This window comes from Gambusia affinis, linkage group LG01 (genome assembly GCF_019740435.1).
Source record: "Gambusia affinis linkage group LG01, SWU_Gaff_1.0, whole genome shotgun sequence".
NCBI classification, from domain to species: Eukaryota; Metazoa; Chordata; class Actinopteri; order Cyprinodontiformes; family Poeciliidae; genus Gambusia; species Gambusia affinis.
In genome coordinates, this window is record NC_057868.1 from 37,313,694 (window position 1) to 37,332,828 (window position 19,135).

The 19,135-nt window shown below is 36.1% G+C and overlaps 1 protein-coding gene across 2 annotated transcripts in view; it reads right to left on the reverse strand.

The window, feature by feature from the left end:
- Positions 1-19,135, reverse strand: part of syt6a (synaptotagmin VIa) — a 77,534-nt gene that overhangs the window by 17,495 nt on the left and 40,904 nt on the right. The gene's annotated exons all lie outside the window — the stretch shown is intronic.

The following is a 19,135-nucleotide window of genomic DNA, read 5'->3' on the forward strand; positions in this document are numbered from 1 at the left end:
CCAAGCGTAGCTAGCTCTTAGTTTCCACCATGTTATTGGCTGGGAATGTGTTATCTCAAATGTGACAAATTATTAATAAAAACAAACAAATTCAGCATTTGCAATAAAACAATCAAAGCAACACGGATACCAGAAATATCTCTGGTATTTTTAGCAATCAGGCACAAACAAAATGAATGTACGGTCAAGCCCATTTATTTTCTTCTCTATAAAAATGCTTTTCATGAGCAGCACACAAAGAGCTGGACATTCACCAAGAAACCTGTCAAGCACCCTGCAGGGATTCACAACGAGCGCAGGACAAAATCCACAGGGAAGTGTACTCAGTCTACAAGTGCAGCCTTTTTCCCTTTGAATAAATATTACACTCAGCACCTGTGGCTTAGAGTATCTTCTCCTGCTCTTCACAGGGGATTTAAAATCTGCTGTCAAAAATTTGCTTCAGTGTTCCTTTTTGATTGTTCAGTTTTATCTACAATTACATGCATAGGAGAGATTTAGTGGCCACTCGGAGGATGCTTGAACTCCTCTTCTTCACAAAATGCACCAGAGAAAGAGCAAAAGGCTGCACAAAGGCATGTGGGAATGGCTTTGACTCGACCTTTTCTCACCAAAACTCAAATATGAGCACTGACATGAGCAGAAACCTGCTGCTGGTGTTCTTCCAGGTTACATCATGAGCTTAGTGTACAACAGTGCTGGATAGGTCTTTGCTAGAATTACATAAACAGTGAAAATAGAGCATAATTTTTCCATTATTGGAAGAATAAACCAACAATATTTCTGAAGATTTAGATCATAGTTTTATGACAATTAAATAAGCAAAAAACAATTATTACTCTTGCTAGAATAAAACAGGACTTTGAAATTGAGTCAAAGCATTCTTTTTTTAGCTTCTTTAATTATTACTGCTAAGTAAAGCAAAATTCCTTTCAATTTAAAATTTTTACAACCATACCTGAATTTTATATTTTGCTTGTCAGTACCAGTATTACTCATTTCCATTCCTTAGTTGCCTCATGCCTCTAAAAAATACAACAATTTAGAATACAAGTAATATATTGAATATATTTTGGAAGAGATGTGATAAACGTAAAGAACTGGTTCCACTTAAAGAACAGCTCTGGTTTGGCACTGGAATCACCTTGTTGGGAAAGAAATGATAAACTATAGGTTTCTTTAGACTGACATGTGCTTTTTAGCATTGGATATATTTGTACTGTTTGTATTTAACTGGATGTAAAAATTAATACTGACTGAAATAAAAAGGCTGAATGTGACTTGATTTAGATTAGATTTTTTAAATGCCTTACCTAAACACAATGAATTTAAATTAAACTGAATTCAAATGGATAAGTGAAAATTTTCCTAGATGAGGAGCAGATCGCTGAAATACATAAATCTATAACATTCATCCTGAAACTATTACATAAAAGTAGTGGAAGTAGAGCATCATTTCCCTCTAATTATCCAGTGAAACTTATCAGAGTGAAGATACTAAAGAACATAATTTTGATTCATTTAAAAAGGGAACTCATTTAATATGTCAATGGGCTACTTTTTAGGTTTCCCATCACAATGTGCCCAAATTTATGGGATTCATTACAGGGAACTTGAACTAATTGGAAAGTCCTTTAAGGAAACTTTTTGGCTTAGCCTTGCAATGGATTGGATTTCAAGTCTCAGGGATTTATCCCTGAGGAGGATTTCTCAGCTGTCCACTGCCCTGGCCTCCACATGTCATGTGAAATTTCACACGGCTCTCCACAGAGCTTCATCCGGACTGGACTGTCGCTTGCAGTCTTCATCCTTGGTCACAGCAAATCGAAGCCGAGCCCAGGCTGTGCTCTCAGGCACGCTGCCGTACGTCTCAGTCTTTCACTACAAAAATGTGTTGACGGGATGGGAATTCAAGTTGAGCATGTAATTCTTTCTAGTTTTAATGTGTTTCCACTGTAGGGACATCTTTGACACTGAACGGTGTGTGACAGACACAAACAGAAAAACAACCTAAGCCTGATTTATGGGAAGGCGTTCTGAACTTCAGTCATGGTGGATTCATTAATGCATTTTGTCACACCTGCTGTGCTTCATCTTTACATTTGAAACATTTGCACTTCTTCAAGTTGACATGATCAGAGCATTGGAAATATGTTGTTAACTTTAGAAGCCCCTGCTTGCACAGGATGTACAAACAGCCTTGACTTGATTATTGTGTTACAAAACAAACACAGCGATTTTTATACATGTTTGCTGTGATTGCCCAAATTCATGGAAATATGTAGCTGTGCGTCAGACACAGTGGCATTCCAGGTCCCATTGTATGAGAATGAATCATTTGAGTGTGTTCACATTTGAATGCATCTGAGCCTGAACTTTGATGCTGCAGCTTGAGAGCTGACAGTGATAATAACAGTCTTTTCACTGGTCCCTCTCCTCTCATGCAATAACTCGAGGAGAACCTCAGAGTGTGAAAATATCTGGCACAAAAAAACATGACTGTGTGAGCAGACTCCCAGACATGTAATCTTAATATGCTTGTGATTGTTTACCTGGCACATTGACCTTGACATAGTCATCTGCATGTTTTAGTTCTCTCCCGGGTGGTAGTAACAACCGTTTCAGCATGTCAATGCTCTTCTTAGGGCTTCTAACGAGCCATCATTTGATCCAGGAGAGAACTAAAACATGCAGGATGCCGGACCTTGAGGACTGACTTTGGACACAGCATCATGAACACCAAGAAAAAGAGCAGGAAAGACAGATTGATTGCACATACAATGAGTAAAATAAGTGACTATACATGTGACTATAGTTTTTCCATACAAGCGCCGTCTTGAATCTGTCATTACCAACATAGACTTTTGTGCAAAGTATGAAATAAATATCAGTAAGCGTGTTAAATTCTTTTCCCCCAGTGCCACTTCACATTATTACACATAAGTTAATTTCTTTACTTATTTGTTTTGGTTTCTTTCTGTGTACAGAGTATATGGGATGTTACCAACACCTGGTGAAAATTTTATGTCAATGGGCCCCTTGGAAATTTGCTTACTATGAAAAACTGTGTTCAATACTTATTTTACCCACAAGAACATAAAACACAAAAAACACAATGTATCATTCTTCAGTGTGCACTACTTTGTGTTGATTTGTTATACAAGCTGAATAAAACACTTTCTGTGATTGTAAAAAAACCTGAAACGATTCAAAGGATACAAATACTTTTGCCAAGCACCATTGTCAAAACTGAAAACAATCATTTTCTGGTTGCTTCAGACAAACCATGCCCATCCCTAGAATCAGAACTCCCCAACAGAATCAGATTTACTCCAGCTGGATGACACACCTTCCAAACCTGCCCACTAAAGCTGGCTGGACACATGCATGTCCTCCCATCTGCAAGGCACCATCTCACATGTTGGAAATCTGTTGCCAGAAACCCTGAGGTAGATCTGCTTGCCACAAAAACAATTCTGCTACCTACCACACAAAAAAATGTAGAATTGTAGAAGGTGGATACTCCAGTTTGATGGGTAGATATGTTGTTTTCTTTGCTACATGATGAAGTTAAGGCCTTTTTAGTAATTTTTGAACAAATCATTATCGGGTGCAGAATGCTGAATGGTCACCATGACCTGCTGATGGAAATAGTAGCAACTTCACAGCATACTCCAACACAATCTATTTTCTGAAGTCATTTGACACTCATAGGCAATGATAGAAATTCTGCATTTCTCATTTGTGTTCACAGATGACTGATGAATGTTTATTAACTGTGCATATTTAGATGATATCTTTTTCCCAGCTGACCAGAGGTAAGCTCATTAGCACACAGTCATTATGTCATTCCCATCCTGAAAGATATTCAAATCACTGTGTTACAAACACATTTAGTGGAATGAAACTTAAAATACTGTTCACAAGTGTGTCTCATTGGATTATCCACCCTCACAGGGAAATTTTAAGTCTCAGTCACCACAGCTTAACACGTGCTGTGATGATGAACCACTGATCTCTTGCCAGATTGGAGTTTTTCCATCACACCCAGAAGAGAAAACGCCTGCTCCTCTCTTTAGCTTGCCATCAGCTCTTCAACATCTGCCGGTTGCTGTGCAAACTTTGGCCCTAAACTCTGCAGCTGTTCTTACTCCAAAAACCCTGTTATTATTTAGAGAGGAAAGGTGGTGCAACATATTTAATTGCTCCAAGTAAGGCTTCATAAAAAGAAATGCAGTATGTTAATGATGAACACAACAAAAAAGAAGAGTGTGATCTGCAAAGTGTCCTTGGGCAGCCAAAAAACACCAAATTAATTATTCAGACAATGTTTAAATCTCCAAACATTTCATGAACTTCAATCAATATAGTAAATAATAAATAGATATTGACATGGAGGGAGTTCAACTCAGAAAAAACTAATGATAAAAATTTGGAAAATAGGGGTTTTGCATGGTATAAAGCAAGCACCCCATATACAGAGCCTAGTCCTTACCCTCTTTCTCTCTCCACCAATTTCCTGTTTGGTAACTGTCAAAAAAGGGCATTAGTGCCAAAAAGTTTTGGAAAATTAAGCACTTAAGCTCCTGGTTTGCTTTCAGTAATTATTAGAACCACCTGTTACCCAGCTGAATCTGGTTTCTTGTTCTACATGGTTTGACCGCATACTTTTCTGGTTCATCTTAAATTTCTTCCCACACACCTGTTTCTACTTTCGATTTTCTGTCATTCCTTGTCAGACCTTCTGTCTAGTTGCTTGTGGTTGCTTCTGGTTGTTGTCTGTGCATCATGTTTCGTTTTTTCTTGGAAATTCTGCCTCAGGTGTGCTTCAGTTTTGATAACATATCGCCTTCCTCTCAGACCTTACCTGCATTGGGTATCTTTCTTTTATCTCAAGTACTTTCCAATGTCTATCTGGAAAGTACTTAATATTTAAGCAATGTGGGTTTGGAACCCAACTGGACCTTTATGTTTAGTTATAATCCTGCTGAAAAATGCATATCAAAGAAGTTGCCACTTCTAAAGCTGACAAACAGAGAAAAGTGGAAGAAATTCTTGTCACTTTTTACATCATAGATACATTCATCTCAGTAATTACAGCAGCTAAATCCTATCAGAAAAGGTGTAATGAGGTTAATGAGACCTTGTGTATACATTACATTAAGGATTTTCTGCTGTCATCAATGTAAAAACTAGAGGTGATGGAGTTGAAATGCTGTTAATTTCTTCATCCTTTTCACCTTCTTCCTGTGTTGAGGAGAGAAGACGAACTAAATGCAGACAGCTAATGATGCAGTGAGTCACAGAGCTGGTGAAAGTGCTGGAGAAACGGAGCATGGTTGAAAAAGTCATTGTTCTTCCTCTCTAGACAGATGGTTAATGAAGCAGAGCCGTGTGAACATATTAGTACCTCCGGACCAAATCTCCCCCGACAGCGCAAGCCTACACCAACCTCAGGGTTTAGCACTCTATTAATGATCACACCCATGCCATGGTAGAGTGGTTTATCTCAATCCTACAGTCAATCAAAAAGAAGAACCTTCAAACCATCACCAAGGATTTATCAGTGTCGCTATAAAGCTTCCCAGACTGGTTCTATGTTGCATGGGATGGAAGTGGAGGATTAGGGAAGTACTACAGGGTATTAGTGCTATTGTAGATAAAAAATAAAAATAAAAAAAATTGGTGAGGGAGGAAAAAAATTCAAGTATTAGGGTCACACTAAGAAAATTTAAAAAATAAATTATGAGAATGCAGTGATACTACGACTTTATTCTCATACAACTTTATTTTTGTAATATAACTTAATTCTCATAATACCATTGCTTTATTTCTGTAATATTATGGCTATTTTATCAAACGAGTCTATTCTCATAATATTGTGACTTTTTGTGACTCTTTTCTTAGTTTGGCCCTAATATGCCATTATAAAATTGTGCCACAAAAACCTCAGAAAGTTCTAGATTAATTTAATATATTTCCAAATAAACATTTGGTTATTCTGCAATGTCAAAAAGTCAAAAATTTGCCAAAAAGGTACATTTTCCATAATCAAAAGCATGAATTTATAATATTGACGTAGAATATTCTGACATTATGAAATCAAAACATTGTCAGAAAAAAGGTTTACTGACATTATAAAGTAAAACATTTGCGACAAAAAGTGACAGACGTCCCCTGAGGTTTAAGTGATAAATTTAAGGGAGATCTATTGCTTGAACAGGTTATGGGTCTATAGGCTATAGATAACATATTATACATTATATTTTTTGGACAAAGTCATTTTGAGACAATAATATTTCACTGTGTTCAGTTGTGCCAATTCTGAGCTTTCACTTTGTGCACCTGGAAATAGGTACGTCTTTCACCCTGGGTCAGAACAGAACACTGGTTTAACAACAGCTGCTTGAAAAGGCAAAAGGTGGAGTTACCAGCCCCAGGTAACGGGCTGGGGTTAGCTGTGGTTGTTAGGTAACGGGACAGTGCCTTGCAGTTGTGACATAATAATCGGGAAGTTTTTGAAACAGTTTGTTTCCAGACACCAAAAAACATAAACTTATTGGCAGAAAAAAAACAACAAAAAAAACAACAACTGCGTTTTCTAATACTTGGGATTATTTTTAGAAGTTGTAGTGCTAAGAAGGTTTCCACTGTGTATATTAGTGAATAGTAAATTATATCTGGTCTGTGAATTATTAAAACAGGTTTTCAGTTATCATAGCCATTGGATCACCTTTTGAGTTTTTAGAGAGGGTCTCGAGTATTTGTGGATTCTAGTTATTTTATTTTTATTTATTCTTATTCTTATTTATTCTTGTATTGAAAAAAAAGGATGTGAAAACATTTTATTTAAACTGTCTGTGAAGTATTACCAGAATTCATTATCATATTTAAATAACAAGGCAATCAATGTAATATGCACTATTTAAGTATATGGCAACAAAATAATTTGTGGACAGGTAACTAACTGAGACAGGAGGCAGACAAAATGGCAATGACTGCAACTGGATCCAGAGCTGTTTCCCTTTGAGTCAAAGATAAATGCATTATTGTAAAATATAACCAGAACCCCGCTGGTGCCCTGTGGCAGGACACCAGTGGCAACACATTGCTCAGGTTTCATCCAGAGGCAGAATTTCTGAATCTTAGCTGACATTTCTGATGACAAGAACATTTAATTAAGATTTGTTTTGAAGCCTGAGTGAAAACTACATCCTTTGCTTTTTTTAAATCATGTTCTTTCAGATCTCACCTGGTTTCCATAGTAACATAGTCATTATAGCCAGGGAGTGTTCACTCTATTTGCTGTGATAAATTGAATTGTCTGTGGCAGGAATATTCCATCCGATTACAGATAGCCGTCAGATAATAGAAACACACAAAGAGTGAGTTTTTTATAGTTTGATTATTAGGACTCAAATTCTGGCCAACAATCTCAAATGTGGTAAATAAACTAATAGGTTATTGCAATTGGAAACATCTCTGTGTATTGACCTGGTTTTTTTTGTTGTTTTATTAATCTTCAGTTAACCTTTGTAGCACTTATTGTTAAAAAGGTCATACTGGTGTAAATGGCTTTCAGGCTGAAAATTAGGGTGAACTTTGCTGTAAATGGCAGGCAGCAGTAATGACATTATCCACTATTAAAACAAACTACCGTTTTCACTGTAAAGAGAAAAGTTTTGTTGATCCCAAAAAAGTAAAACAAGATTCATTGAAGTTTTACAGTAGTTGTTGCTTACCACAAAAATAATTAACATTAACAAAACGGTCCTCAATGACTGATACAACTGAAATTATGACATAGAATAAACATAGATAAATAAAGTAAAGCACAATATAAAAGCTCCCAACAGTCCTAAGGGCCAAAATTTTATGTTCAATCCAGGTGATCATTTTCTCTATGCAGTCCATTAAGCAGCCATTATAAAGTAAAGACTGGGCTTTCAAAACTACGGAGTTAACAGGTAATGCAGCTGATTATTCATATGGAGATCATGTCATTTGCACATTGCAGCACACAAAGAAACACCCGGGTTTATGTCTTTGTGGAATGTGGACAATGATGCTCTCTGGTGGGACCGGGCTCCCACACAGTTTAGTTGCAGTAAAGATGAATGAGCATAAAACCTTTCAACAAATGTTTCAGATGGCTATGATAATTGAAAACCATAAAAGCTAGTCAAAATTCTGGTTTTAAAATAAAAAAGAAGGCCCAAAAGTACAGAGGGTTTGAATGTAGTTTCAGTCCTCATATTAAGAAAATCAAATTCATGTGGAGTGGATATGGTACTAATGGCTGCCATTAAAAAGCTTCAGAAAAGCTTACAATAACTTTAGAAGAGTCCACCTTACAAAACCTGCACGTATCAGATTTTTGCCACATAATATGCATGTTAATCTACAGCTCTGCAAATGAAACATGTTTTACAAACGTACTCGTTTCAGAGCTGTAAGTTGCGGCTTTGCCGTTTTCCCAAAGATCTGAAATAATACACTCTAATCTTGATGTGGTTACCTCAGCTGTTTTTGGATTTCTCTGTATCTGTCTTGTTTTTTTTCTTTCCAGAGCAATCATCAAATCCCATAATCCTTCAGATCCTCAAATCCCTCACCACCACCACATGCAAAGAGGGGTTTAGAACCCAGCAAATCAGCCTGAGGTGAGACTGGGAATCTGTAAGTGGAGGGGAAAAACATACTCCCACACTTCTAACAAGGTGATAATATATATTACATCTCAATTTCTGAAGGCATTTATTGAAGTAACCTTCTTTCTATTACTTACTGAAAAGCCATTAGGTGAAAAATCTTAGAAATAAAAAAAGTTTCAACTTCAAATGTGACATTGCTGACAGAAAATATCTGAAGGATGCACCTTCAGTCCAAATTAAAACTGTGAACTTGTTTTATTACATTTTTTTCCAGCTCAATCTGTATCTGGCTTCAACCTGAAGTCCCAAGATATCCTGTAAGACGGCTGTTCAAATAGTTCAGCCTTGTCTTTTTGAGCAGCTGGTGCGTTTTCTGTCTGAGTTTTGCCAAAATATGCCACAGAGATGTCTTGTCCAGAAAGCTGTGACTGTGAAGATGTTCAAACTCGGCTCAAGAGCTAAAGGATGCATGCAGACAGACAGATTCTGTCCCTGGAATGCAAAACATCAAACATTTCAAAGATTAGTTATTTTTAGAACATTTATGTTTCCTCAATGTTTCAAGCTGGGTGCATTTTGTAGTAAATAGTTTTTGGTTAATTTAAAGAAAAACTTCCACTATTGTTGTTGTATAAATAAGCAGATTTACATCTATATGTTTTTCTTGACTAATTAAATGGTAAATAAAACATAGGCAGATGACCAAATAATCCTTATTTGCTCAGTTTCAATTGGAAAACGGTTTGGTTTAGAACAGGGGTGGGCAATCCTGCATTTAGATGTATCTCTACTTCAACACACCTGAGTCAAATAATGAGGTCATTAGCAGGACTCTGGAGAACCTGACTGCACTTGGGAGGTGATTCGGCTATTGGACTCAGGTGTGTTGGCTCAGGGAGACATCTAAGAGTTGCAGGACACCGACCCTCGAGGACCAGGATTGCCCACCCCTGGTTTAGAAAAAAACACCCATAGAGATTAAAACATAATTGTAGGCACCTGTGCAAAACAAGACATGCAATTAAAAAAATTCTCAAGAAGAAAAAAGCAATAATTTAAACTTTTAAACAACCACTTCTGGCAGTTTTCTTTTTGGAAATAATTGCTGAACAACACATCATCTGTTGCATGGAAAAGGCCAAAAGTTTCCAATTCAACAATTGGATAAATTAAGTGGTGATTTGGTGTTTCTCCTCTTTAATGTCCCCAAGTTAGAACTTCTCACTGTGTCTCTAACTTTCACACCTCAGAGTTGATTTATTCACACTTCAGAATTAGACTCTTTATAAAAAGCAAGACCACCGCTCAGACCTAATCTATTTTCTTATCTATGTTAACCTGACTCCTTAGCTGGTTTCTATGACCTTTAGCTGCAGTGAAAAGGATATATCTCTTTTCTGAAACAATTTTCCTTAACTTAAAATTGTAATAAGAGCTTGAAAAGTTGGTTTAGAAACTTTGTAACTATTGCAAATAAACTATAGCTACCTCTTATTGCAGTTTAAAAAAAAAAGATATATGACAAAATATATACTAATAACTTGTCATGAGGAAACCATTATGCTGAACTTCAATGATTTTATTATTCTGTTAAAATACATGTATTTGTGCAACAGGTGTTTGTAAAATGTGTTACTTTTGCTTTAAATACTGCATTTGTAATATAAATGTGGAATTTAGCATTCAAGTTTGACAGGACAAAGAAAAATACTTTTGCAGTAGTAACACCATTTCATATTTTTCTCCATTATTAAGTGATTATTTGACCATATGGGAAAGACATTTTAATGCTCCATTACATGGTCTGGGAAATATTCATCAAATTAATCAAAAAGTAGGTCATGCTGTCAGTTTCACTTTCAGTTTCAAGCATTCAGCACTTCAATGTGAGTGAATTTTCTTCTGTACTTCTTCAAATTACATATACCTCAGGGCTAAAGGTGTATGAAAGTGACGCTGGAGGCAGCATATCCATACATGCCACTGAAAAGCAAGTTAGATTCTTACTATTGTGACAGGTATTCAACATTTTTAAGTTTGGTCATATATTTACTTAATTTCTTCAGTATTCCATGAGATTTTTTACTTCCTAATCCTCCTGTCACACTGCTGAATATCTGATGTTTGCTTATCCAGTGAATGAAATTACAGGGATGCGTTTTAAGAAAAAAAGGTTTTGCAGCAGAACTACTAGATATCACATTAGTATATATGCAATACTGAGATTAATTTTACATATTTTCTTCACAAATGTCACAGCAATAACCCCATAAGGCAATCTGATGTCATGCTATGCAATGCATATGCTCTATCAGCACTGATAAAGATTCAGCTATGTTGGGACCCCCAAATCAATAATTTTATTGTTATTTCAGCAAATAATTACTTAACCACTAAAGACTGAGTATAGAATATTTAATATTTAACCTTAAATAGTCAGACAATCAATTATTTAAAAAAAAGACTGTGATGCTAGTACAAAATGTAGCTTGCTTTGTCATTACAAATGAGCAAACTGTAACTTTTATATTGCACAAACTTCATAAATGTGACAAGACTTGAGGTGCTTCAATTACTCTTTTGGAATGACATAAAACTGTGTCTGAAGACACTTCAACATAAGGAAAAAGAAAAGAAACAGTGTGACAGTAGCATTAGCAGGAATAAGTGATCTAAATGCTTTGTTTAGTCATCCGTATCCAGGCAGGATAGGTTTACTTCAGTCTCTCCCTCAACACAAGTGACAGTCTGTCTTTTAGATTAGTGACATAAAGTTTTACTTTATTTTTATGCTGTACAGTTTTATAAGTAAACAAAAAAACTCTGTAACTGAGCTAACTTATCATCCTATATTTGACTTTATCTAGAAATTTAGTATGAAAATAGTCTAGACTTACTGAAAGTGTGGTGGCCAAAATCATTCCTCTTTACTCCTGTAAAAAATGTATCTTTGAGACAAAAAATATCTCAGGTCTTTCACTCCTCTCCTTTCTACCTTTTATTTATTTTAGAGTTGTGTTGTTTTAAATTGGTAAATTGTTTATGCTTCAGTCAACATGATTTCCGTACCTCACAATTTTCTTTAACTGTCTTTGTACTGGTTCACCTAAAACCTTTAAGGAATAGAAATAAACCTTACACTATCACTATCTTGGATCTATTCACAAAAATATGAAATGGTGTGGATAAGTTCAACATACTGACAACAGGGACTTAAAACTGTACTCACCAAGTTGCTAGTGGCTATCATTATAATAATCCTTATCATAAATTTAATGTAGGTTGAATATTAATCTTTCTTTCTGAACTTAGCATCCCTATCCTTCGCTTCATTGCTTCTGGCACCACTGCCTCGCCATATTAAAACTCAAGTTTGCTATTTGGACTTAAGAGGGCTCCTAAGTGATGCCAGCACTTGCACTCAATAATCCACCAGCAGAGACTTTGAGAGCGGTTATCTCCTCTGAAAGTGTGAAGTTTATCCAAGCACAGTCTCCAGACTCCCCTCTTTCTAAGTACCTCAACTGATTATAAACTCTATAATCTAGACACCAAACCTGAAATATTAAAGTGATTACAGCAGAAATTATGTTTCTCTTTGAAAACGCTCTTCGTTCCGATAAAACTTGATTATTGTCTTCCTTGGCCAATCAGAGACAACAAGAGGAAATCCCATGAGGATGTGAGAGTCAAGTTCAGCTAAGTGTTAGCACCTGGTCTTATCACACAATTAACCCGCTTGTTGACCGCGGGACCCCATCTGCACACAGCTCGCCATCACACATGGGGGTCATTCACACATCCTTCCTTCTCAGAGAGAAGACAAGAAGATGTAATAATTTTTTTAAAGCTGACAGTTTGGGGACATAAATGTAACATGTACTTATAGAAAGTGACCAGAAGACTCCTTGTTATGAATCACATTCAATTCACGGTCATTTGGTTGAAGATTTTGTTTCATTGGCATAAAACAACGTATTAACTTACTAGATATTTAGCACTGTTGCATACACAGTGTCTTTCACTAGGAAAAGCCGACTGCTACACAGTGGTTTAGACCTGGGGAAAAACGTCACTAATACACAATGTATTCTGCACATATGCACCACAGCTACATAATCAAATATAAATATCAAATATTGCAAAATTAAACTACCTCTATGTATGTTTCACTCACCCTGGCTTCCATGAAACTAAAAGTTAATCTGTTGTAGTGGGGATCAATAAAATGGCTGAAAAATGTATCGTGAATTAAGTTTTTCATATAAGATACTAATAATTATTGATTAGCTTTTTGTTTCAAATATCTGAAACTCTGGCAGACTCGTGGCATGACCTTTTCTGTTTTATCCACAGTTTTCACATTACGCCATTGCTTTTAAACAGTTGTGAGGCTCAGTGGTGAAACCTTAAACTGCTGCTGTGCCAGTTACTCAACAAGTTGTTGCTAGGTAACCAAGGAGAGACTTAATTGATGCCACCAACATGGCTTAGCTGGCTGTGAAAGGTTGAGTTGGTAAAGCCTTTCCTCTGCCTACATTTGAAAACCAATGTTAAGATCAGTTACAGTTTATGTCTTAGTTGTGTCAAAATTTGTAGACTTTATGACACTACAGTATGATGAACCCTGATTTTAATCATTATGTTGTAATCAAATAAAGTTGTTTTTTGACCACTGCTGTTACACATGGTTATTACAAGTTAAACTGTATCATCAGAAACAGAAAAATGTGTAGCAATATATCCTGTGATTATATACAAAACAAGAATTTTTTGTTGTTCGGTTACTTCTCACTCTTGGGAGAAGTAACTGTTTTACCTCTTCAAAAATGTATTGTGAATATAAAACAGCATGTGTATAATAAATAAATGAACAAATATAGGTGGAGCTAAGTCAAACTAGTATTAATAATAGTTTTCTGAGCTTATATGCCATCTAATAAAGCTGTTTGAAATGCCAGTCCTCTGTTCTGCTGGCTTTTTTTGGTTTGGATAATTTTTCAAGCCATGAAATACTGGACAGCGTTCCTGTCGTTCTCGTTATGAGTCCCTGACCTTGAGTTGACTCATCATTGCGTCTGTTGTCGGTGAGACGCATGCCTCATTCCCCAGTCAGCTGACCTGTGATACATCTGCCTCATGCCTGATTCATCATTCATCCCAAGCCTCGTCTCAGGGACTTACCCTGTCACTATGTGAGTAATGAATTTTTACCATATAGAGAGATATGGCATTCTATCCAATATGAAGCATTATAATTTGTTTTTATATGAGACGTACAGGAAGGAAATGTCGTAAGGCAACTCCAGTTAGTGCTTTGGCAATATAGTAACTCCAGAGACCAGAGAAGCAGGTGGATTGCATGATGCTATCAAATAATAAAGGCTAGCAAATTTATGACATTACAAGGCTGGAGGACCTTTATTGATTTAGCCTTTGCTTTCTGTGTACAGCTACGTGGATGTTTTAATTTGTAACGGTATAGTCATAAAAAAAACAGCTGCAATCCACCACTGTAAAAAAAGCTTAAATACATTTTCAGTTTGAGAAATTCTCATTACCAGGGATCTTGTATGGATGCACAACCTCCATTAGAGGCAGAGGTTGAGCCTGATATTGCTTGACAAAACTTTGTCATCTTCTGAAAAATGCTCCATTGCTTTGAAATATTGCATTGTTAATCATGATGAATACATATGACCACCATGCATGGAGAGATAATCTGAGGGATGTTCAGGCAGCATGAAGGAAATATCACTTCGTAATGTGTTGGAAACGTCTGTGACTAAAAATATAATTGAACGGTTAATGGCATTTTCTTGAGAGCCTAACTATATACCAGAAGAAGTTAAAGCAGAAGAAATTCAACCAATACTTTTATTTCTTTTCACTTTTGGAATTGTAGCACTAAGAATTAAAATCAATCTTTGGAAAATACAAATGCATCATTTAAAGAGAGAAAATGTAAGACCTTGTTGTTCAATCCTGTAATGACAGGATTTTGTGTTACACACTAAAAATCCAGGGAAACAATTCAAAAATAATTTCTCTAGGACAATGTATTTATTAATTTGCTGGTTAAGTTAATAATTGAGGTTTTGTCAAAACTATTTACACCTGTGTTTTTTCAGGTTTGTCTAAACTTACTCTACATCAGCAAACTGATTTAGAGAAAATAATGTAAGTAAAAATGATATTATCTTGCCATATTTACTCTAAAATATGTCTCGTTGGCTCGATAAAAAACAAAGACAAAATTTATAACATTTTGGTTTTTCCAGTTCTACCTACTCAATATTCTCTAGTTCTGAAAAAAAAATGTATCGAAATTTAAAAAAAATCTCAATTAAGCATGTTTTTTAAAACTGATTTACTCTCAACCAGCAATAACTCCACAGACCAAAATATGGTGTTCCTCTGTTGAAGCATGAATCAACGTGCCATTTGGTCTTTTACTTGTGCTCAGAAAATTAGCTCAGTAATCTGTTTTATGGTCCATTGTATTAAGGAGAACATTTTCTCCACCAGTTAAAGGGGAGCTAAGAATATCAGGCCAGCTGCATGGGCCACTTTTACAATGGAAACAGATAAAATAGGGTACTAAATTGCACAAGTTTTCAAAAACTTTTTTTCTCTAATTTTGCTCCAGTGCTAAACTGCTGCTAAAGGTTACTTAGCACCAGTTTGGCTTTTGGCTTAATAAAGTGCTTGCTTCTTTGCTCCAAATTCAAGCTCAATCTCTAAACCCATTTCTGTTAGAAATAAAGTCATTGATATGAAGGACATGTGTCTGTAGATGTACTGAGATATGTAATGTGTAATTAAACTGCCTCCTGCAATGCAGTCCTCCACAGAAATTAAGAATAAAATGAATGGGTTGATTAACTATGTGAAGTAATGAAATGACATCCATCTTTTTAGTGATAGTAAAAAAAGAAACTAAGTAATCTCTTTATAATATCTTACTTGGGTTTTTCACATTTATTTTTTCATTATAGCTAATTTAAGGTATTAAAAGCAAATTATAAACTTTTAAATGAGCTGGCAAGACATAAACTTTCTTAAATTTCAAGAAATTTAAGAAAGTTAAATTAAATTAAATAAAGATGGTATTTTAAAATGTCAGACAATGAGTTTTTTGACTGTTGATATAAACTGTTTTTTATCACAATCCCTCATTTACTTTACTGTCTTAAATCTCTCCAAAGTATGTTGGTGGGAGATTTAAATTATACTGGCATTAACTAAAATGTGCCACCACATCAGATTTTTTAATGGGGTCAACAAACTCCGGTTTGTTGAGACCTTTGGCCTTGGAACCCTGAATGATTGCGGAAACAACAACTCAGTCCAAGGACATGATGCATCCATCTCTCCCAAGCTGCTAAATCATGAGTGGCCTGACATTTAGGGTCGGTCCTGTGTGCTCAGAAGCAAGCAGCCTCATGATGCATGATAGCTTTGCTGATAGCAAGAAAAATGGCAAGAGTGAGGGGGCTTCATCATGATGAGGGTGTTATCGGACCAAGATGAGCTCCAGCACGGCTCGGCGAAGCAGCTGAATTCACTCATTCATCTCCTCCACATGGTTGTGATTAATGAGCTCTGGTTACAGACCAGAATAACCCTCCCAGTATTTACTGGTAAATCCTTCTTTAGTGCTTATCATTTCCCCTCTGCTTGCCACCCTTCTTGCTTCCAGTCCTATTGGGAGGTTTTTTCCCCATTAAAAGGAGTTTTTGTCCTTACTGTACTATTACAGTATTTATTGAGAAGTAGTCGCTGCACTTTTCTCTCTATAAGAAAAATCTACAATATTAATAATTCTTTAAAGAGACAATATTATGTGTTTTCCAGGCACATAGTGCTATTTTACAGCTCAATCACGTATCTATGTTCACTTCACTTGTTACAAAGATGTTATATATATCAAGTATGGCTTTAAAAATTGACATTGCAGTTTATCATCTTGAAATTGTGCATCTGTCTCTTTAAAACTCCTGTTCTTTCTGAAACTCCACTTTCAGGAAGTCATCACAACACCTCTCCTCTATTAACCCTTTAACAATGTTTTACCAGCATTTACTGAGAAGTAACTTGTATAATGAGCTGAGTTGATGTGTAGTTCTACCTGGTGTTTGCTAATTGCTGCTGGCTAGCCTGAAGGAGTTGGTTGGAAACTGCAGCCCAGTGGTGCTAGGTACGCCCAGATGAATGGTTGCATTGGGAGATTAAATGTTTTCTCAAATAAGCATGAAAGAATCAAGGCAACACTCCAGGTATGTTTTTGATCAGGGAATAACATTATAACATTATGTAAAGCTCACAAAAGGCAAGTTTACATAATACTGCCCCTTTAACATGCCTCATGGTTTATCCATATATTGTATACATAATACAATATATGGATTGCTTGTTTAGCCCCTAACTAAACTTAATTCCCAGTCTCTGTTGTAGACATACTGTCTGAGATTTAATGTGTGACTTGGAGTGGTAGCTAATACAAACTAAAAAGTTAATTGCGCTAAACCTAAAGCACTAATAAATATTAGTAATGCAAACACTGATGCACTACACCAACACTTACTGAATGCTAATGTTAAAGCGCTAAATTCAGCTCAATTTATATCTGTCCTTGAAAGACTACAACCCTCAAACCTCAGTTTAATCTTCAGACTATAATTCACATGTTCTTTTGAAAGCTTTCAAAAAGGTAGAGAGATGGGTACTGATGGTATTCGAAATGGCACAAAAAAAGCATACACCATGGCATTGTACCTCCTTAAAGTTTGTCCTCTCCTTTTGTCAAGTCATATTTACAGATAAATATCAACAATATGTGTGCCTTAATGCCTACCCATAAAAGCATTATGCTTTTAAGACTGCCTGGCTAGGGAGTCAGTAATAGGCGTGGTAATGGCCTCCCAGCTCACATGCCACACCCTAGTGACATCACTGAAAGGATATTATTGTTTACATAGCATTCTTGAATTTAATTCACAGAGCAGAAGCTGCCCATGTTTACTTTTAAGACCGACCATTTAAGCAAACCCATATGAAATTACACTTTTATACCGGACAGAAAAAAAATCCAAACAGTGCTTTCAGGGTGTTTCACTGTTATGTTGATGGAAAAAGGAAAAGGATCAGCATTAAACAGTAACAATGTGTTGTGCTGAAAGCTTTGGTGTGTAGTTCCAGTAAAAAGCAGCGCCTGAGTTGTAATAAAATAATGGCTTTACTCGAATCCGTCACTCTGCTGCTGTCAAAATCTTCCTGATATTTCCCAGATAGTGTGTGTACACTAAATAGCTGCTTTATTATGTACACATTTTTTGTACCAGGTAAGACCTTCCTTCTCTCCCAGAAGAAGAGTGCAAAAGGTTTGGTTGATAATTGCATAATAGCATTAGGGAGTTGCTGCAGACTTGTCGACTCTGCATTCATAAAGCAAATCTTCTGATCCATCACATCCTAATAGTGCGCTATGGGATTGAGATCTGGTGATTGTGACTACTTGACCTGTTTAAAAAAACAATCATAGTGAAATTTCAGACACCCTGTTGAAAGTAGTTGGACAAGTTGCTAAATATAGCAACAAATTTTCTAAGTTGGCACCAGTGCTTTTCTTTGTCCAGACCACAGTCCCCTGCATTTGTGTCTCTTTTCTCCGCCCATGTTGCTAACTCCTGTTATTATCTAAAAACAGGATCCTAGAACATCAGCAATTTATTAAATACTGCGAGACCTAACAAACAATTCATGTTCAAAATCACTTAAATCAATTTTCCCCATTTTGAGTTGGAATTTCAGACATCTTTTCCATGTCAAGATGCTTAAATTCATTCAGCTGCTTGTATGTGATTAGCTTCTATGCTACTTCTGCAAACAAGAAACTGAAAAAGTGTTCAAAATACAATGGTCAGTGAATGTATGTAATAGCTCTCAAGGATACATATCAACTTTTATTAAGGGATAGTTTTGTCAAAAATATTTTAAAGACAACTGGAAATTATTCCAAGGATAATGATGTACAATTTTAGAATAGAAAAAAAACTTCTGATTAGTCGTATCCATTTAGTTAATTGATCAATGGAAAAAAAATCATCAAGAAAGTGGGTAAAAAAATATTCTGAAACGAAAGAGACTGTGCAGAGCTGAAAGGTGTCAGGCTTTGTGACATTCATTAACCCTGTCCTTACGCTTTGTTTTTTTAGCCTCACAGCTGCAGCTGCAAAAGCAGCAAAGGAAGTTAAAGAAAGCACAGTGCAAATCATAATTAATGTAGTCTGAAGACATTATGAGACACCTAAAGGAATTGTGGTGGGCAAAAGGTCATGCTGGTTTCGAGCATCAGGTGAGGAGGCGTTGGTGCTGTAGCTGGTCAAAAAAAATCCTGTGGTTTGAGGAGTCAGATGTAACATCTGCAGCCGAAAGGTGTGACAGTAGGTCTTCACTTGAGTTGGCAAACAGTGGAAGCT